Genomic DNA, 22,331 nt, shown 5'->3' with positions numbered 1-22,331 from the left:
TATTCTGCGACAAGGAGGGTGCTGAACAGGAACCGTTGAATGTTATCGAAAGTCAAAGATTGTTATCGAAAGTGATCATAGCCTGACACTTTAGTGGCACGAATGGTATTGGCCACAAATCAGCCAAAGCAATTGCTACTCGCCGGAATTGACTGCTTAAGTTTCTCAGACGTTCCCTGTGCTTCTGCAATGGTTCCCACGTCTAACTCTGTGACGGGGTGGGAGGGTGGGGTGCAGGATCATTGATTAAGCAGTTGAACATATTTGGGCCACGGACGATGCCTTGAGGAACTCTTACAGCAAAATCCCGGGACAGAAATGATTTCTCTCCATCATCATTAGGGCTGGGTATGATGTGAAATATCCGCTCCATGATTGTCATTCACTTCAAATTTAATTCTTAATGCCACACTCAATAAAATGCAGTGGGAAGATAACTGCAAAGAAAGTGCCTCCTGATGGTTCTGTCGGCCACATCTTCCATTCATTTCATGACGATTGAGAAATCTCATGCGGCAAGAGGTGACCACGTTGAATTTCTTGTTTTTGTGGACATTTCGTATCCTTCAATTGAACAACGTTTTCAGTTGGAAGCAGTGCATTATTTAAACAGTGGGAATAGAGTTGGGGAATTCTCACTTCTGGACGGCTCCCCCATGCCTGTTTTCTCCCTGAACTCTGCCATCTCGCCCAATTCCCATACTCATTAAACCCCTTGCAGCCAACCATCTATCTACCTCTTTGTTGAATACGCTCAACGATCGAGTATAAAGAACTCGCGCGGGTAGAGCATTACCATCATTCACAATTCTTTGAATGAAGAACTTCCCATTCATTTCAGCCCATCATGATAGGCAGAGACTGTACACACGGGTTTCGACCTCCGCAGAAAGGGAACAACCTCTCTCAGGAACTTCTTGTCAAGTCGCTTTGTATTTCAACTAGATCAACTCCCCTTCTTCGGATCTCCCCGGAATAAACACAGATTTATGGATTATATAGATGATTGCCGTCAAGGTCCTAGTTTCGATCCCGGCTCTGGGTCACTGTCCGTGTGGAGTTTGCAGATTCTCGCAGTGTTTGAGTGGATTTCGCCCCCACAACCCAAAGATGTGCACATCGATTGGCCACGCTAAATTGGAAAAATGAATTGGGCACTCTAAATTGATTATAACAAAATATAGACGATTATGGCACCAAAGGTGGCCATTCGACTAAACATTTGAACATGGTCTGCCCAGCCACGAGAAGTCTCTATCTGCACTCAACTGATAACAAGGGATCCACAGGCAGCAGACCATGGGCTGGGATCGCAGCCTCACAGGCCGCAAGCAAGCCTAGGAAGCAGCCATTCTGAATCTGCCACATGCCACATGCCACACCCCTCACTTCCACAGTCGGTCAAGAGATAGGCAACAAAACTTGGCCTCTTCAACACCTGCGTGTCAGAGACAGAGATGCGAAAGGCTGTAACTTGATGGATCAGGGTCTGTGGATTGGGAGGAGTGGACTTGCAGTGACAATCTTGTTCTGTGTCAGTGAAATTAGGAATTATAGAACGGGAGTGAATTTGATAAATGTCTCTTTATATTTAATCCCTCTATTTCTGTTTTTTTAATTTAGTGTACCCAATTCATTTTTACCAATTAAGGAGCAATTTAGCGTGGCCAATCCATCTACCCTGCACATCTTTGGGTTGTGGGGGTGAAATCCACGCAAACACGGGGAGAATGCGCAAACTCCACACGGACAGTGGGTATTGAGCCGGGATCGAACCTGGGACCTTCCGCGCCGTGATGCAGCAAAGCTAACCACTGCGCCACCGTGCTGCCCTTCAACCCCTCTATTTGACTGTGCAGCTCTGAAACAGTTTTATTTGGAGAACAGATTGTGAACATAAACGTGGTCGAACAGGCGTTGCCTAATAAGCATGTGATGAAAAGCATGTTATAATAAGTAATAACAGAGGGAAAGAGAGCATATTGCGATGTAGTTGTGTGCATTGTGGAGTGCATTATGTGCACCTATTACTTTATTGCAGAAATAAGTGAGACAGGGTCTAGTGTAATAAAGTCATAATCAACATGATGGGTAATAATTTCAGAATCCATGTGCTTTCAACATTACGGACTATTTAATCAACACCATAAAATCATGACAATCTTCTCCACCCGTGTCCGTCTTTCAACATTGAAGCAGCGTAAACAGACAGACCTAGTCCCTGGAAAGCGGCCGGAGTTTGTTTTGTTTGTGCGACTGGTGAGTAGCGAATCCTGATTTCGCACACTGAATGCAATGATTAGAGAGATTCAGTGTTAAGTGTGAACAGTGATGGATGGTGTTGATGTGGGTTGTGGGAGGCGTTTGCGCCCTCAGAAATGTATTCATGTGCCAGTGTGTGAGACGCTACGAAAGCAACTCTCAACAGACAGAAACCTGCCGCAGTTTTTGTACGATGCTCTCACTCGTTGCTATCACTGTGAGTAATGCACAGTAATAGACCGCGGTGTCAGACAGCGGCAGATCCGAGATGGTCAATCGGTACAACTTCTCTGCTTGTTGCAGTGTATCAGAAAACCGTCTCTGAGCGAAATCCGCTTTATAGTCGTCACTGCCGTCCGTGTATCTCCGGAGCGCAAACTCGGGCTGTCTATCTGGGGAGTGACGGTACCAGAACAAGTAAAAATAATTCCTGGTGTAGGTGTAGGTTAAAGTGACATTTTCTCCCGCTGTCCGTGTGAGTGAGGATTTCCGCTGAGTAACAGAATCTCCATTGCTTCGAGCAAGAACGGGCGAGAAATTGTGGTCAGTTTTCTATCACATTAGATCGAATTTAGAACTTAGGATAAAAATTCATTAGACAAAACTGATCAGTGTCGGGTTTGCACCCCCGTCAGCCACCTTCAGCCTTCTTCCTCTCACCCTCTGAAAGTTTCCTTCCTCCATAATCTGTTCATTTAGATTCCCCTGAAATGTATTTCTAATATTCACTCCAACCCTCCTGTGACAGTGATACCCACACTCTCTATGTTGAGAAGTTTTTCCAGAAATATCTCTTGGACTTATATAACTTTATATTCTTCGATTTTAAATCGTCCAGATTGGAAAAAAAAAACCTTCACGTGTTTAAACCTCTGAAGCAGCTTCAACATTTAAAATACTTTTTTAGGTTGATCCAGAGATTCTTTGCTCGAGAAAAGAATCCCGGAATGTACAAGGATTTCCGATAGTTACTTTTCGAAATCTGATAGGATCCTTATAAATTGCATTTTCCATTTTCACCTTTGCATTTATGATATTTTCCGAATATTCGTAGTGAGGTTAAACCAGATTTAAGCACATGACTATAATCAGCTCTTTGCTTTTCAAATGTCTTTCTCTCGAAATTACTCTGTTGTTTTTCACGTTTTAATCTTCTTACCCGCAATGGATGCTACCCAGATCAAAGCGAGAACGGGGAGACGCATTGCTGCTACTCCGGAATTCGAGAGAGTGTTTGTGTGTCAGAAAGCTGTAGAACACCCTATAAAAAAGAACGAACGTCGCCTCCTGGATGACAGAACATGCGAAATCCAAGCACCTTCCAATTTCAGCCACTGAGCTGCGGGAGATGTATTTCTATTTAGCTGCCCGATTTATTTCTCAGATCCAGAGTGACGGACCGATTTGGTGATAAAGGTAGTGAAGTGGCGCCTTTTAACTGAATATTGCCCTTGCTTCTTACAGGACTTTGTCGAGGAGTTTCTGTATCACAGACACTGTCTGCAATCCCAGTGGTTGAAGGGAAGAATGTCCAATTGTTCCGTAATTATACCACTACAGGCATCAATGCTCTGTGTCTATCCTGGTATTTTCACTGTCCCGACGGATCAATTGCGTATCTGCTGCAGAGAATCAGATTCACCGGGAACATAGAGAGCTTTCCAGGGGACAATGTTTCCGCAGATCCCGATGAATCAATGCGCACCTTCCCGCTGAAAGTAGCCGAAACAGAACCGGCAGACTATGCCGTGCATTACTGCGTGCTGAAACCCAGAGACACAGAGCTGAGCTGAACCTGTACAAAAACTGTCAGAGAGCCACTCAACATAACAGAGCGAATGGCAAAAATTGCGATTAAGGTTAAGTCTTAATTGGCTCATTAAACTTTAGTGATGTCTATATTATAATTCTAAATAATAACTTTACACAATAAATATACTGTCAAATCATCTTAACGCAGAGAGTTTAGGGAATGAATATAGAGAATATATATGGCGCCTCTTGATATGTCAAACTCATACGATCAGTTGTAAAGAATTTGGGAATACTCAGCAGATACATTTCACGCTTCAAACAGTGAGGTTCAACGAGCTGCCTGTTCCAGGGATAGTCGGAAGTCCTACAACATCAGGTTAAATTCTAACACGTTTGTTTCGAATGATTAGCTTTCCGAGCGAGTGGATGAAGGAGCTACACTCTGAAAGCTGGTCACCCGATGAAGGAACAACGCTCCGAAAGCTAGTGATTCCAAACAAACCTGTTGGACTTTAACCTGGTGTCGTGTGACTTCTTATTGTTCCCACACAGTCCAATGCTGGCATCTCCACATCATTATCACAAGAGGTTTTGAGTACAGGAATTGTGAAGCCCTACTTCAATTGTATAGGAGCTTGGTTAGACCGTCCCTGGAGTTCTGGTCCCTTTACCTTAGGAAAGAAATTATTGTCACAGAGGGAGTGGAATGAAGGTTCACCAGACTTGCTGTCTACGCCGCCTGTACCACCCAGTGGCGCTGATTGATCATGGACTATTAGATTGGCCGATGCTCATTCCTGACAAAGTATGGAGTGGCATGGAGTGGTTTACATTGCCTCCTGCACATGGCTGACCAGGAAACTCTCCTTCACTTAACATCTGGCACCAGGCATATTGGAAGAACTTCAAAGCTGATAAATGACCTGTGTTAGCAGACCAGGAGCACAACTTCTGTAGCCATAAAGTCATAATGTGGTATTGAAAGCCAAATATCCTGGCCCAGAAGACATACTTCTATGCCTGACAATCCTTAAATCAGATATAGGCTCTTGTCCTAAGTACACTGTGGTTGAGGTGAAGTGTCACGACGGACAGGTATTTCCTGTAATCCCTGTAATTATCTGTAACAGCGGTGAATTAGCAGCTGCAAATTCTGACCAAAGATAAGATCTCAGAACGTCATCTGGTCAATATCTTCCCGAGTATTGCTGCAATATACTGGTGGATTATTATTATGGAAGCTTATTTAGAGTTTTAGAGTTTTGGTTTTATTATCACTGCCATTAAATTCCTCGAATGAAAAACATTTATCCATTTTTTTGGGATTAAACTCACTTCTACAGCCAAGGCTGGTTGTTTTCACAGTCCTCATGTCGATTGAGTTCTTGCACAGGGTCCTCATCTCTTTGTTTCACACTGCCTCAATGCACTGCAATACACTGCAGCGTCTGACAACTCAACCGTGTTGGCACTGAGAGTAGTGGAGCCTTTCACACTATCCACAGATACTTTAAATCGTCCCTCATCTCTTTCATCTCTGAATGTGGTGACCAGGTACGTGGGAGCCTTATTGGAGAACTGCTGGGACCATTGGAGTCATAAACATTTACACGTACCACTGGTGCCCCTACCAGGACACTGATTACCATAAGATACTGTCCCCCACCCCGGGAGTCTGACACCGCCTTTGCCACAGTGAATGGCGTCCCCCTTATTAAATTGTATGGCCACGCCCGTAGGCCTTATTCCGTAGCACGCTTGGTTTGTCTGCCTACCCTGCCTTTCCTTATCCTCAGTTTGTCCTTCTCCCTCAGGTGTGTCCTTTGTAGAAGGACTAGATTGGCTCTCGGGCCTTTCAAATGGGAAAATCTATGGATCTTTTCACTGAACAGTTAAGCCTCCTGACGTTCCAGGTGATTATTCTAAAGGTGGTGTTGCGAACTTCCATTCCCCACCCATTCCCACCCCTTCCCCTGGGTCAGGCATTCTCACCGTATGTTGCCGCTTTCACTTTGTTTGGGGCCATTCAAAATGGCTGCTGTTACTTCCGATGTTCATGCAGTCGCTATGTGCGGCATGTTGTAACCATCATATGTGGGTAGTGGGGGAATGGTTGTTGGCGGACCCACCAATCTTCGGGCTAAACGTACTCAATTGGAGTTTCACGCGAGAGAGAGAGACACCTTTCTTTCCACGGTTTAACACATCCCCATCACACAAAGTTGGTCTGTATATTGTGATTATGGTTGGATTAACAGTTGACAATCAATGTCATATTTCGAGTCAGCGAGATGAGGCCAGCGTGCCTACCCGGACTGATTACAGCTGTGAAAGAAGCGTGGTGCTTAGCGCAGAGTGATATGCAACGGAGTCAGAAACATGAGCCCCAGCGATCTTTAAAAGGAAATGTTGTCTTGTCTTGAACAGCAGATAATCGGTAAGACACATCTAGAGACTTACCCCTTTCTCTTGCCGTACTTCCTGGGTAAATATCTCGGAGCTTCCCAGTACACTGGCTGTACCAGAAGGGAGTTTCGAGAAGCGTACTTGTGTAACTGCAGTTGAATGTTGCCGTCTGCCCTTCTTGAACCGTCAATTCAGATGGATCATGGGAATGAAAATATTGTCCGTTCGTTCCTGCAACAATATGTAGAATGTGTCAGGAATGTGTGAGTAAACATAACCCATGCAACACAGACTGGAGATTTGAGTTCAGACTCACCGATAACCAAGACAATTATTATTAGTAAAATACACAGGGAGCACATTGTTCCTGATTGGACAGTAAACAGCGAAACTGTTTGAAATATATTGCTGCTGCTAGTTTAATATCAAAGAGTAAACTCAGATTAAAGGCAGTTTCAATTTTGGAGAAGATAGCGGCTTTGCTAACTGCTTTGATTGGCTTGTTTTACTGCGGCAACTCCAGCTGTAGTTCAATCACTGTTGGTGACGGGTTGAAAACACTGGCTCTCACCAATCATAGAATCCTAACAACGCAGGACGTCGAATCTGCAGCGAGCCTCCGAAGAGCACCTTGCCAGGCCCATTCCCCACCCTATACCTGTAATCCTAACTAACCTTTGGACATAATGGACACTTTTGCATGACCAATCCACCTAACCTGCACATTCCATATCCGGCTCTCCTTGTCTGTCTTTCTCACTTCCTAACAAGATGCGACAGCACTGGGGCTTATATTCCATCGTAATTTGTATCATGGACTTGGCGGTGTTGACGACTCTCTGCTGTTTCTTACGGTCTAGGGGCGAGCAGTTCCCATACGAAGCTGTGATGCAGCCAGATAGAATGTTTTCTATGGTGCATCTGTAAAAATTGGCAAGAGACAATGTGGACGTGCCGAATTTCAGTTTCCTGAGGAAGTATGGGTGCTTAAGAAAGGAGGGAGGCAGAATACGGGAAATTGTACGCCACTTAGCCTGACTTCGGTCATTGGTAAGAATTTAGAGACCATTATTAAAGAAGAAATTGCGGCATCCTTGGATGTGCATGGTAAAATAGGACTGAGTCAGCACTGCTTGGTCGTGTCTGACAAATCTGTTAGGGTTTTTTGAGGAAGTAATAAGGAAGTTAGCCAAAGGAGAACCAGTGGACAGGATTTATTTAGATTTTGAGAAAACTTTTGAAAAAGTGCCGCATAGGAGACTGTTAAATAAGTTAAGAGCCCATGGCGTTAAGGGTAAGAACCTGGCATGGATAGAGGATTGGCTGGCTGGTAGAAGTGGGGATAAAGGGGTATTTTTCAAATGGCAGCCGGTGACTAGTGGTGTGCCTCAGGGGTCTGTGCTGGGGCCACAACTTTTCAAAATACATATTAATGATCTGGAAGAAGGAACTGAAGGCACTTCTGCTAAGTTTGCAGATGATACAAAAATGTAATGACAGGTAGTATTGAGGAAGCAGGCGGGCTGCAGAAGCACATGCACAAGCTAAGAGAATGGGCAAAGAAATAGCAGATAGAATACAATGTGGAAAAATGTGAAGTTATGCACTTTTGAAGGTGAAATGGAGGCGTAGACTGTTTTCTAATTAGGAAATCAGAAGCACAAAGGGATTTGGGAGTCCTTGTTCACGATTCTCTTCAGATTACGTGCAGGTACAGCCGGCAGTTAGGAAACCAAATGCAATGTTAGCATTCATGTCGATAGTGCTAGAAATAAAAACAGGGATGTACTTCTGAGACTATATAAGGCTCTGGTCAGACCCCCATTTGGAGTATTGTGAGCAGTTTTGGGCACCATATCTAAGGAAGGATGTGCTGGGCCTTGGAAAGGGTTCAGAGGAGGTTCACAAGAATGATCCCTGGAATGAAAAGCTTGTCGTATGAGGAACAGCTGAGGACTGTGGGTGTGTACTCGTTTGAATTTAAAAGGATGAGGGGGGTCTTATTGAAATTTCCAGTATACTGTGAGACCTGGATAGAGTGGACGTGGAGCGGATGTTTCCACTTGTAGGAAAACTAGAAGCAGAGGACACCATCTCAGGCTAAAGGAACGACTCTTTAAACAGAGGTCAAGAGGAATTTATTCAGCCAGGGGATGGTGAATCTGTGGAATTCTTTGCCGCAGAAGACTGTGGAGGTCAAATCACTGAGTGTCTTTAATACCGAGATAGATAGGTTATTGATTAATAAGTGGATCAGGGGTTATGTGGAGAATGCAGGGGAATGGGGATGAGAAAAATATCAGCCATGATTGAATGGCGGACCAGACTCGATGGGCTGAGTGGCCTAATTCTGCTCCTATGTCTTATGGTCTTATTGCTGTATCTTCATTCTCTTATGCTTGACTCATTTTCCTGACTGGGACCCTGAGTCTCCTTTATTCATCTCTGAAAATGAAAATAGGAACACAACGGGTTTGTAGAAATAACCGAAACAGACCAGAAATTGAATAATTACCCGTGAATTAAAATGGGAAATAATATGAGGACGGGGTAATTTAGTCGGGCGAGTCAATGAGACCGACCACTGATCAGGACAATTTGATTGATCATAGATCATAGAATTTGTGATCAATCAAATTGTCCTGATCAGAGGTCAATAATTAGACTCAGCCAATTTCACGCCCCTCGTACCGCCCCCTTCCACCCAGCCAATCCAGTCTGAATTCCAGAAACATAATGAGTGTTTATTCCTCTACTGGAGCTGTAAATGGGAAAATTGACATTTCGAATGGGATGCTGTGCGATCGGCTTGGATTCATTCTCCACACCGATTTTTGCATCTTCAGTAATATTCTGGAGAATGGGATCGCAATCTTTCGCAGGTTATCAGAGAGCGACCTCCAGTGGACTGGGCAACCGCATTAGACACATGTACCGAACTACGTGCATTGACGTATCCAGGCAATGATATAAAATCAATCGTGCGGCAACACAAAAGCAAGTAAAAGGCGGAGCGTTTTGAATTCTAATCGGCTGAGCTGCCCACGTTGAAAGTTCTTTAATAAGTGATCAGAAGCACCTGAATGTTGTCTATTGCAGCCAACATTTTGGCAATGTCACTGGAATGCCTCACAATTTAACCTCGAGGAAGGCGTACCCTTTACTATTAGAAGAAACCGCAGCTCCGCCCTCCTGTTCTGAAGATGAATGTGAGTGGATTTCACACAACGATCACAACCCGAGTAGAGGAAAGAAAAACTGGTCTTTCCTTTTTTTTAAATCGGTCCCTTATTCACACAACTCAGAGCTATAGGCCGGGAAGCGGGAACCACCGTCTTCTGCATATGAACTCGACGACCCCTGAAGTATTAGAGTCCCGCTCTGAGGTCCCGTCTCCCCGAGTAGTCCAGGTCTGCAGTCTCCAGCTCCCGGCCTTTTACTATCAACTCCAGGCAAGCAGAACGATGGGAATCTTCTTTGCTTTGACTCTGTGTGTCTGTTTACCCCGTGAAGTACCGATCAAATCGCACATTGTGTGGATTTAATATAAAGCTGCCCGAGTCCATCTCAATTACAGACCCTGTCTGGGGTTTTAGCCCCGCTGTGTGGTTCAGGCTCTGATGGGCCATTAAACTGTCCCTTTAATTTCCAGGATGTTTCAGTCAGTCAGTGACTCAGAGCCCGGCAGCGGTGACCAGGAAGGAGTGTCAGCCTCTCACCATCACCTGTGTTTTCAGTGGTGGTAGTTTTTGGAACGCATATTCATTCCAAGGTGGATATTTCTTTAGAAAATCCCAGACTGGGATAGAACGGCAGCGCATTTGGACCGGAGGGAGATTTGTTGTGTCGGTGAATAAAGCAAAAAATACATTTTCACTGGTAATTCGGAATCTGATAGTTGAAGACACTGCGTCCTATTACTGTACTGCTTACTATTTTGCCGTGTCACAGTGTGACAGACCTGAGCAAATACCTCTGTACAATCTAAATAACAATTCTCCAGGCCACGATAATAAATTCTGGAATAGATGTTATGAGACTGCAATCTCTTTTAATTCTATTTTAATTTCCAGCATTCTCATCGTCCTTTGACATTTTCACGGTTTATGTGAAGAGAATATTATCTACCCACGGCCATTTAGTAGCAAGTCAGGGCGAACAAACAACGCTTTCAATAAAGAGGTACTTTGAAACATTGGATCTTGTCCATTTATTTAAATCCACTCAACAGTTGGACACCTTCATGTGACTGATGGTGATTTATAGCTTGTCCAGCTATCGCTGGTTCTTGTACAGAGGAGACTGAGAGTGATGTCGCTGTGGTGGTCTGATCGATATGTGGATGGATCGGGATCGGGGGTGACTTGTCACAGCTGGTAAGTATAGTAAGAAGTCTTACAACACCAGGTTAAAGTCAAACACGAGCTGGTAAGTGACAGCCAACACCGCCGTGTTACAGATTGCTTCAGTTAATGTTCACTGTCAGTTTATTATTGTGATCAGTGTCATTTAAATTCCTTCGAAAGTAAAGTGAATCTGTTTCCCGTGGAATCCTCCCGTTGCAAATTTCGATTTGGGAACATGATCTGCTTCGGGAATGGGGTATACTTCTGTCCTTGGCAAATATTTCGTGAGACAGGACGGAGTCGGGGGTCAACGCGGTAGAGATAGTCGAGCATGCTGGTTGGATGGTGGTGTTAGCTGGAGTGTGCGGGTTGAGTGTCCGGGACAGTATTCAGTTAGCTGACACACTGAGGACTCTCACACTCCTCATTATTTATAATGAGCCCAGATTGTGCATATTCCTGACTCAATCCCAGCGCTAACTCTGACCGCGGGAACTCTGTTTGTAACTTAAAGTACAGAAGCAATATCTCAGAGCTCTCTGCTGGGCAGCAGATTTCATTATGAGCCGCACAATGTGAATGAGGTACCACTTAAATAGACTGAACATTACCACGGCAGTTCGAACACCTGCAGTGGCTCCTTCAATACCTGACACTGTAGAACCATAGAATCACAGAATTTACGATGTGAAGATGCCGGCGTTGTATTGGGGTGAACACAGTAAGAAGTCTTACAACACCAGGTTAAAGTCCAACAAACACAAACCTGTGTTTGAAATAAACCTGTTGGACTTTAACCTGATGTTGTAAGACTTCTTACTACAGAATTTACAGTGCAGAAGGATGTCATTCGGCCATTGATCAGAACCGGCCCTTGGAAAAAGCACCCTACTTAAACCCACGCCTCCACCCTCTCTCCCGTAACCCACCTAACGTTTTGGACACGAAGGGCCAATTTAGAATGGCCAATCCACCTAACCTGCACATCTTTGGATTATGGGAGGAAAACGGGAACCCGGAGCAAACCCACGCAGACACGGGAGGAAGTGCAAACTCCACTGCCGCCGTTTCAATATTATCTGTGGCAACCAACCCCGTCCACATTTTCACATGCCATTGTTTAAATTTCTTCTACTTAATGTATTTTTTTCTGCTAATTACTATCATGTGTAGATGACCCATTGCCTAGTGCACACCTACACATAGGGTAGCACAGTGGGTAGCACTGTTGCTTCACAGCGCCAGGGTCCCGGGTTAATTCCTGGCTTGGGTCACTGTCGTGCGGAGTCTGCACGTTCTCCCCGTGTCTGCGTGTGTTTCCTCCGGGTGCTCCGGTTTCTTCCCACAAGACGTGCTTGTCAGGTGAATTGGAAATTCTGAATTCTCCCTCCGTGTATCGAAACAGGCGCCGGAATATGGCGACTAGGGGATTTTCACAGTAACGTTATTGCAGTGTTAATGTAAGCCTACTTGTGACAATAAAGACTATTATTATAAACAATTCTCCACAATGATTGCATTAATACTGTTCATCATTTTTTTTTAAAAGAACTGTGAACCCTTCTCATGGTTCCCTATTCTTCGAGAAATGAGACCCACATGTTCCAACTTTCCAGAGTAATTTCGAATGTTGCTCGTTCCTCTTTGTAGACTGAAAGTCATCAAAACAAACATTCTAACAGGATAGAGTCTGGAGCGACTTTCAAAGCTGCTCCGCCATTCAGTGATATCGTGACTAACCTCCTACCTCAAAATCAGTTTCTCGAATTTCACCCATTTCACTTAATTATTTTTTGCATTCACCAAAAAATTGAACACTACCCTAAATATACTTATCACTGAGTTATCTTTCTGAGATATGAATGCCACAGTTCACTACAATGAGTTTACTGAAGAACATTTCTCCTCTTCTCAGTTCTAATGTCTCAAACACTTATTCTGAACCTGTGACCCCAGGTTTAGTCTTCCAAACCTGGAAATAGCTACCAGTACCTGTTCTGACTAAGCTCTTGAAAATACTATATTTCCTAATTAGGTGAACTCAATTACTCAAAACTGTAGACAATATAGGCCAAGACCACACAATCACATATTTGTAAAACCACTTTATCTCAAACATCGGCCTGGTGAATATTTATTTAACCCTTCCAAACCATGTCGACCTTCCTCAACTAAGGAGCTCAAACATTACACAGGATCCAGACCGGACCGCATTTCAGTACATTCTTCAATTAAACCTTACATTTCACCTGTGCATGATTGTACTTGAGGGTTCTTCAGACATCATCCATCCTTCTCTCCTTTTCAATGAATCACTCCTTGCTGTTTGTAAATGAATATCCACCCTGCCACATTTTAAAAGTGTTCTCCTATGTTCCTGCTTCCCTTTGTAAGATTAAAACGTAATCCTCACTTTCTCACTGCTGTTTCAAGTAACAGTAATTAGGGATGGAATACATTACTATAATCCCATCTCTCAAACATCTACATTGAATATATATGAAGTTTCTGCAGTTCCAAACTTTCACAATTCGGTCTTATGGGGGTAAAGGAGGAAAGTGCTTGATTATATGTAACAACTGGAACAAATGGCGGTTGCAATGCCACTAATTTATTTCACTGATTTCACAATAATAAAATTCCCAATAATAAAACTGGATATTTATACCTGAGGTCCGTTGTGTCATTCTCCTTTAGTTCGGTATGGCGGCACAGTGGTTAGCACTGCTGCCTCGCAGCTCCAAGGACCCGGGTCCAATTCTGGTCTCGCGTGACTGTGTGGAGTTTGCACTTTCCCCCCGGTGTCTGCCTGAGTTTCATCTGGGTGCTATAGTTTCCTCCCAAAATCCAAATACGTTCAGCATAGGCAGATTGGCCATTCTAAATTGTCCCTTATTGTCCAAAAAGGTTAGGTGCGGTTACGCGGATAGGGTCAGTGCAGACACGATAAGTCGATTGCCCTCCTTCTGCACTGTAGTGATTCTACAAATGGGAAGACTTGAAAATATATAAAGGAGAACAGAATACATCGACAGAAGGAGCTGGAAGGAAATGAGCAATTGCATTTAGAGTGGGACAGGTTGATCTAGACTTTATCTAGAGAATATATACCCTTCGAAAGATATCCCTCCCTGGACCCACACCCCGCCCTCTTCCTGTAATCCTGTAACGCACCTAACCTGCAGGTATTTGGACTGTGGGAGGAAACCCGAGAACCCAGAGGAAACCCATTCAGACACAGGAGAACGTACAAACGCCACACAGTCACTAAAAACCGAATCGAACCCACTTCCTTGGTGCTGTCAGGTATCAGTGATAAACACTGTGCCACCGTGGTTGACTTTTGATCTACGATGTATATTATGTTATCTGTACTGTAAAATACAAGCTGTTCTTGTTGTAGCCATGAGGAAATCATGTGTGTGGAACGAGATGTTCTTCAATATTCTGTCCAAGAAGGGTTCAGCACACATATTTAATGTGCAAAACTTGTGTATGAAACAAAAACATTTATGAGTTCTTTTTTGGATTTGTTTTTTATTGTCACTTGTACCGAGGTACAGTGAAAACTATTGTTCTGCGTACAGTCTAGACAGATAGTCCCATACATGAAAGACAGAGGACATACATCAATACACAATGTAAATACATAGGCACAGAGAACTGGTGAGCACACGGAGTGCAATATTACTCAGTAGAAGAGATGTGTGGAGATATCGGATCAGTCTATAAGAGAGTCATTCAGGAGTCTAGTAACAGATTCTTTTCCGGTGAGGCGATGAGCAATATGTTTTTGATTAGACATCATGAATTAGAGGCAGCTTATCCAGAGGTATTCTGACGTCAGTGGAGCAACCGACAATATATGTGCGACGCATAGTCAGAAAATTAATTTATCAGAGTTTGTATTGGATGAGGTACAGTTCATACCCAGTAAACAGTTTTCGTAAGGTAGCGACTGTGATCTTGAAAGCAGGCCTCAACATGGACGCTCACCCACTTTCAATTTTCTACTGAGTGTGTCTTCCTGTTCTATTATTGCAACTGAAAACTGAATGATCTGGATCTGGAAATCAAAAATGACTTTCTGGAAACATAATTTCAAATAAACACAGAGTAAAAGTGCAACAAGCATTTTTTGAAAACATATGGTGAGTTTGTTCTTTGTGTTGAGCATGTACCTCTTCTTGAATAATGCACAGTATGAAGTCTTACCACACCAGGCTAAAGTCCAACAGGTGTATTTGGAATCAAGAGCTTTCTGAGCGTAGGTCCTTCATCAGGTGAGTGAAGAGGTAAGTTACACAAACACAGCGTGTATAGACAAAACCAATGATGAAATATGATACTCTGAATGCGACTCTTTGCAGGTAATTAACTCTTTAAACATCCAGGCGGTGCGATTGGAAAGAGGAATAATCATAGTTCGTTTCTTCAGAGACATATTTGGACTCGATCATTTAACTCTCACTCTCCATAGTTGCTGCCAGATCTGCTGAGTTTTTCAGAATTTTCAGGTCTTTTTTAAACACAGTTAGAATTATATTGGACAGAAGGAATTTTCCAAAATCCCACATTCTCAAACTACCACTTATTAAAACATATGAGCGGAGCTCTCAGCTCATTGCTGAATGGGGCGAGTGAGACAAACTCCTCTAAAATCTCTCTTCCTTCCCCGGCCACTCTACATCAGACAAATAAAGAGAGAGGGGGGTCTTCAAATCAGGCTTACAGGCCTAATTACGCAACAAAAAACTGCCGGTCCCTTCTTAAGCCTGTCACTTATTCAAACTGAGGAAGACGGCAACCGTGCGTCCCATGCACGGTCTGTGGCACATCACCCTCGGCAATTAAACCTCACGCCGTGAAATATTTCAGTCCCGCACTGAGGCCCAGTCTCCCAGAGCAATACAGTACTGCAGTGCCCAGCTCTCTGTGATATAGACCATCAGTTCCAGGCAACATAACGATGGGAATCCTTCTTGTTTTCACTCTTTGTGTCTGCTTGCCCCGAGAATACCGATCAAACTGACGCACATTGTGTGGATTTAACATAAATCTTCTCGAGTCCATTTCACTTATAGACACTGTCTGGGGTTTTAGCCCCGTTGTGTGGTTCGGCTCTGATGGCCCATTAAACTGTCTCTATTTAATTTCCAGAATCTTTCAGTCAGCCAGTGACCCAGAGCCCGGAAGCGGAGACCAGAACGGAGTGTCAGTCTGTCACCATCACCTGTGGTTTCAATGGTGATTATTTCAGCTTAGAGGCTGGAAGTTTCTTCAGCAAAAAGCAAACTGGTACAGAACGGGAGCGGATCTCCGCCGGAGGAAGGTTTAATGTGTCGGTGAATAAAGCAGCAAATATATTTTCGCTGGAAATTCGTGATGCGATAATCGAAGACACCGCCACATATTACTGTAAAGCTCAGTACAAGTATGGATGTGGAAATAGCGTTTCGAAAGAAGGCGATGCAGACGGACCCGGAACGGTCGTAAATATCACAGCCGGTGAGTGTCCCCAAACTGTGACGTGAATAGACAGTCCACGTTAATGTTTACCTTGGGGAAGTGGAAATCTAACGGTAATATTATTTCATTTATAATCTAGTGACCCAGAGTAGTGGTCTGGCAACATAGCTTCAAATTCCACCAATTAAATTTAAGTTCAGCTAATAAAAACGTCTGGAATGTAAAGCTAGTCGCGGTACGGTGATCATGAAACCAATGTTGTTGCAAGATCTCAGCTTCACTACTTGTCCTTTGAGGAGGAAATCTGCCATTCGGGCCAGGTCCAAACCACACGTGACTCCAGACACAAGGAGTGTGTTTTTAAATTAACTATGAACTTAAATTATGGCCTAGCAAACCGGGCAGTTGGACAAAATCGCTACGAAGTCTAGCAAAATGAATAAAATCTCACAGGCCGTCAGACAACCGCCTGGAATCGAACCAGGGAACAGAAATGATGATGGGACGCCCAGCCTCCGCGACTCTGCTTTTTTGTCCTTACTAACTTGTGGAGGCTTATGCCAAATTGGGAAAGATATTCCACCGACTTTTCAAGCAACAGACTTACCAATACATACTCGTCAAATCATACCTCCAAGACCATGTGCCAGACATCATCATTATTTTCCCTTTGTATGTTCTATCCCATCGGAAGGACTGAACCACAGGTGGCGGCACGGTAACATACGTCAGGATGGAGCTCCCTTGGAGTCATCAACATTGACTCCCGTTTCCATGACGTCACGTGGCATCAGACCAAAAAATAGGCATGGAAACCTCTTGCTGGTTACTACCCACTACCTCAGATGAAGAACCAGGGTCCCTCGGTACAGAACGTCAACTGGAATAAGTTTTGATTTTAGCAGGAATTGCGATAGACTCCAGTCTGGAATGCTGTGAAAAGATTTGGACACAAACTTTAGAAAGGATTTTCATTATTTTAAGGAATTAAACAAAGGTTCATTATACTGATTCCAAATATAAAGGCATCAGAAGAGATATGTATGTAAAGTCTATCTTCCTTAAAATTTAGAAGCCAAAGACCAACAAAATTCTCCATTGGCGGGATGCTCTGGTCCGCCGGCAGTGCACCCACGCCCACGGGTTTCCCGACGGCGTGGCATGACGACAATGGGAAGCATTGGCCAGATGCCGGAATAAAACATCTCGGTGCTGGCGAGGGTGCGCCACACAGGAAAACTGGAGAATCCTATATCTCATTAGAACACGTAATATTCGCAAGAGACTTGACAGAGCAGATTTGTGGTGTTTGCCCAGTCAGCAATGTCTATAATTCTGAGTCACAACTTCGGAACATGTGTCATCCAATAGAACGAAGAAGAGGAGACATTTCATCAGTCAATCTATTATTGTCCATGTGCGGATTCTATATATCAAAGAACAGTGGTTATTCAGTGGTTGCATGTATATAAACTATTATTGCACATCCCTGAGGGCATAAGATGTCCATGTAGGCCAGAGGTGACAGATTATTCTAAAGGACATTAATGAACCAAATGGGCTTTTACCATCTGCCCTGGATCTTTGGATTATTAGTCCTTTAACAATGTCGCTGCGGCACTACCTTCCTCTTTCTGACAAAAGATGTCAACAACAACCCACATATCTCTGGAAATGTTGAACATAGCGGGCCACCTTTTCCCTGGAAGACCGAGAGACACCAAGAGTGTTCATAGAAGTATTTCAAATTCTGGTGGTTCGAAGGGTGGATGGGGAACAATCGTTATTTGTGGCGGAGTTAAGTGCAATGAAACATTGATATGTGATAATCATCAATCAAACAATAAAAACATAAGGCTAATAACTTCACACAAGACTGTCAGAATGGCCTTACTGCCACCTGGAATAATTTGAGCAGTAGTATATTGGGACATATGAAAAAGACTGGAGGGATAACGGAGTACACCGACACAGGGACATGAATGCAAATAAGCTGTTAGATTTCAGGATGGGGAGGTAGGTCTGGATATTGGTGCAACATAAATCCGTTGGGCCGAATGGTCTATTCCATTTAGGCAGATTGTCTACAATGTAATGCTTCGAGAACTCCTCACATTGAACGGGGGAGAGAATCAGTTAATAAACAGAAAGAATTGTAATTGTCAGAGCGCCGGAAAAGGCGGTTCTCAGTGAGTAACAGTAATACCACCTGCGGAAACTGAACACACTGAACCCAACCGACAATTCAGAGACTTTCAGCAGTTCTCACGATTGTGAGAAGCGAAAGCAGCCAATTAAATGCAGAAATAATATTAAACTCACAAAATATTCCAAATTAAACAGAAAAACAGAGAAAATATTTTCCTGATAGAGGAAAATAGATAAACAGATGAAAAGACAATCAGAAATCCGGGAAATGTTAAACTGCAGTCAGTGATTGACCTCTGACCAGTGGTGTACAACGTCGGCTGTGCCAGTCTTGTTGAGGAAACGCAATTATTTGTTTTGTTTGATCTTGTTGTGTGCAGTAATAGAATACAGCTGAATTGCTCTGGGATAATCATTTCTGGGAGCTGATTGCCTCTGCTTTTACAACGTACCCTGGGTTTGCCGCTCACCATGTTAAGCAGATTCTGAAATGTAACATACATCATAGAATCATCACACAAAGCGCAAGGATGGCATTTGTCCTATCCTGCCTCTATGCACATACAGTCCTATTCTTCCCACGGCCCATGAACTTTCCCCAGAAACCGGCTTTGCTTCCTGCCCCGGTACTTGACCATCACCCATTTGTAAGTCACTATTGCTTCAGCTTCCACCAGCCATTCTGACAATACATTCCAGATTGTTCGAACTTGGTGTGTAAAATAAATAAAATCCTCTCATTCCCCACTGGGTCATATTTGAGTAGCATGGAGTACATCATGAACATGATAACAATAGGGCAAAAGATCAGAGCTATTCGCCCGATTGCCAAATTCCCCTGGATAAACAGTGGTGAAAACAAAATAAACAATTATATTTTCAACTTCCAGATTTAAGTTCATTGGTTTCCAAGTGTCTGCCTCTCCAAAACCCTGCTGCCGGTGACACGGTTACTTTAAGCTGCGATATTCAGGGTTCTGCCAGTACACAGTACACTGGTACCGTCAGTTCCCAGGACAGGCTCCGGAATGCCTGCTTCGGAGCCACACTTCAGGAGAGGAGAATAAAGAAACAGTTGCTGGAGGGAGAATTTCTGCTTCTATCGATACAACCGGGAAAATCAGCCAGTTAAAGATATTCAAAGCACAACTGAGCGACTCTGCTGTGTATTATTGTGCACTGAGTCGGAGCAGAGCACAGTGACACATTGCACGGGGAGAGCTGTACAAAAACCTGAACATGGCGAGGATTGCAGACACAGTGATACAGAGCACGGAGAGCTGTACAAAAACCTGAACATGGTGAGGATTGCAGACACAGTGATACAGAGCACGGAGAGAGCTGTACAGAAACCTGAACATGGTGAGGATTACACACACAGTGATACAGAGCACGGAGAGAGCTGTACAGAAACCTGAACATGGTGAGGATTACAGACACACTGATACAGAGCACGGAGACAGCTGTACAGAAACCTGAACATGGTGAAGATCACACACACAGTGATACAGAGCACGGAGAGAGCTGTACAGAAACCTGAACATGGTGAGGATCACACACACAGTGATACAGAGCACGGAGAGAGCTGTACAGAAACCTGAACATGGTGAGGATTACACACACTGTGATACAGAGCACGGAGAGAGCTGTACAGAAACCTGAACATGGTGAGGATTACACACACAGTGAGACAGAGCACGGAGAGAGCTGTACAGAAACCTGAACGTGGTCAGGATTACACACACACACAGTTATACAGAGCAGGGAGAAAGCTTTAGAAACATCTAATATTGGTGAGTAAGACAGACACACAATTTCTCACACAGCTCTCTCTGTGATACATCTCTGTCTGTCTTTAATCCTTGCCATTTTCAGATTTTTTGCAGCTCTGCATATTTTTTATACCGCCCATCGCATGTGGACCTCGTGGGTGGGCCAGCATTTATTGTCCATCCTGAATCAGAATCAAGGATAATAACAGCATTTAAGAGGAGAAAGACTCCTGGAAAAAAGGAGTCAAGCACCGTGGATCTGGCGTCATATGTGGACCAGTCCAGGTAGGAAGACATATTTCCTTCCTGAAAGGACATTCGTGAACCAGATGAGGTTTTCCAATAATCCACAACGGTTTCATGGTCACCTTGAGACTTTTGATTCTAGATTTCTTTCACTGAATTCGAATTTCGCCATCTGCTATTGTGGAATTCGAAACCCAGCTGCCAGCAAATGACTCTAGGCCAAGAAATTACTCGCCCAGCGAGAATACCATTAGGCCACGGCCTCCCTATCACTCTCTCGGTAATCAGTGTGTCTGTAATCTTCGCTATTGGGGCCCGTTTAACTTAGTTGGCTGGCAAGGTGGGTGGTGATGGCCAACATCGCGTGGTCAATTTCCATATTGGCTGAGGTAATTTGTGAAGGTCTCACCTTCGCAACCTTGCCCCACGCCTGAGGTGTGGTGATCCTCAGGTTAAATCACCGCCAGGCAGGTCACTGCGTCTGTAATCCACACCATGTTCAATCTGGAGGCACAAGAGAAATGGTTTAACCACTGAATAACCTGGGGTATTTGCCAATCGCGTGAATTTCTCAGTTTCAGTGGCAATGTTATTCCGTTAATTGCATTTGAATTGTATTCACTGTCACAATAACATTCTTACAATGCAAACCACTGGGGACTGAGGTGATATTTTATTCCACCCAGTAAGCTCTAACGATCTGGAATGCACTGTCAGAATGGGGGGAGAGAGCTGATTCAACAGTGGTTTACAAACGGTTAAAGGTCAAAAGGATAATAACAGGGCTATGGGAAAAACATGGTGGAATAGTAGTTCATATATTAAAGCACGGTATTTACGCTAGGGACCGAATGCCATCCTTATTTCTGTTTGATTCTACCATGGATGTCCCTTTTAGTTCCTACTTTCGGTGTTGAGAAACAAAACCGATGGAACATTTTTTCATCCACGAGTCAAGCTGTTCCAAAAATAATTGGCCAAGAGAAACCCAACTGGATTTTATCACTTCGTCCAGAAATATCCAACAGAATTTGACTGCGATTTATCAGCAACAATAGGGCCAAACTGATGTTGAACATGGGTGGTCAGAGGTCAATCACTGTTTAACATTTCCCGGTTTCTGATTATCTTTTCATCCATGTGTCTACTTTCTTCAATGAATAAAATTTTTTTCTCCGTTTCTCTTTAAATTTATGTATTTACTGTTAGGTTCGATTTTTTTCTAAATTTATTTTGTGCTGTTGTGTTTCTCTACAGCGTGGGACTTGTCCAAAATCTCACAGTTGTCGGTTGGGTTCAGTCTGCTCAGTTTCCGCAGTGGGTTTTACTGTTACTTACTGGGAAACTGCCTCTTACGGCTCTCTGACAATTACAATTATTTCCGCCCACGACTGATTCTCTCCATGGATCTCTGTGTGCAGTATTCTCTGCGGTTACATAGTATAGAAATTGCGGAAGAGGAAATGGACCATTCGGCCCAACTAAATTGTATCTGCGCGTCTACTCCAGACCAGACTGTCCCCTCCCGCCTGATATCTAACTGACCATTTCCCATCCAGCTCCCTGTGTCGATCAATTCTGTTCTCTTTCCAGTATTTCCAAGTCTTTCCATAAATGTCTCAATGCTCTCTGTTCCAAGCTCCATGTGGCAACAGGTTCCATGTTCTCACAAACCTGTGTTTAAATTTCTTCTACTTCATATCTGCATTTGTTCGCTTACTAATATATATCACATAGAAACATAGTAACAGGTGCAGGAGTCGGCCATTCGGTTGTTCGCGCCCTGCACCCACTTTCAAATGTTTATGGCTGATAAATGCAAATGCAGTCTCACACTCCCACTTTCTGTCCATACCCCTTGATCCCTTTAATAATAATAATAATGGCTTATTGACACAAGTAGGCTTCAATGAAGTTACTGTTAAAA

The 22,331-nt window shown here is 43.7% G+C and overlaps 1 pseudogene; it reads left to right on the top strand.

Moving 5' to 3' along the window:
- Positions 1–14,472: 14,472 nt before the first annotated feature.
- LOC119961444 lies at positions 14,473–19,589 on the top strand (annotated as a pseudogene).
- The last annotated feature ends 2,742 nt before the right edge of the window (positions 19,590–22,331 follow it).

The sequence above is a fragment of the Scyliorhinus canicula genome, unplaced genomic scaffold (assembly GCF_902713615.1).
Source record: "Scyliorhinus canicula unplaced genomic scaffold, sScyCan1.1, whole genome shotgun sequence".
NCBI classification, from domain to species: domain Eukaryota; kingdom Metazoa; phylum Chordata; class Chondrichthyes; order Carcharhiniformes; family Scyliorhinidae; genus Scyliorhinus; species Scyliorhinus canicula.
The sequence above is the reverse complement of the archived record's forward strand: the minus strand, read 5'-3'. Positions and strand labels throughout refer to the sequence as shown.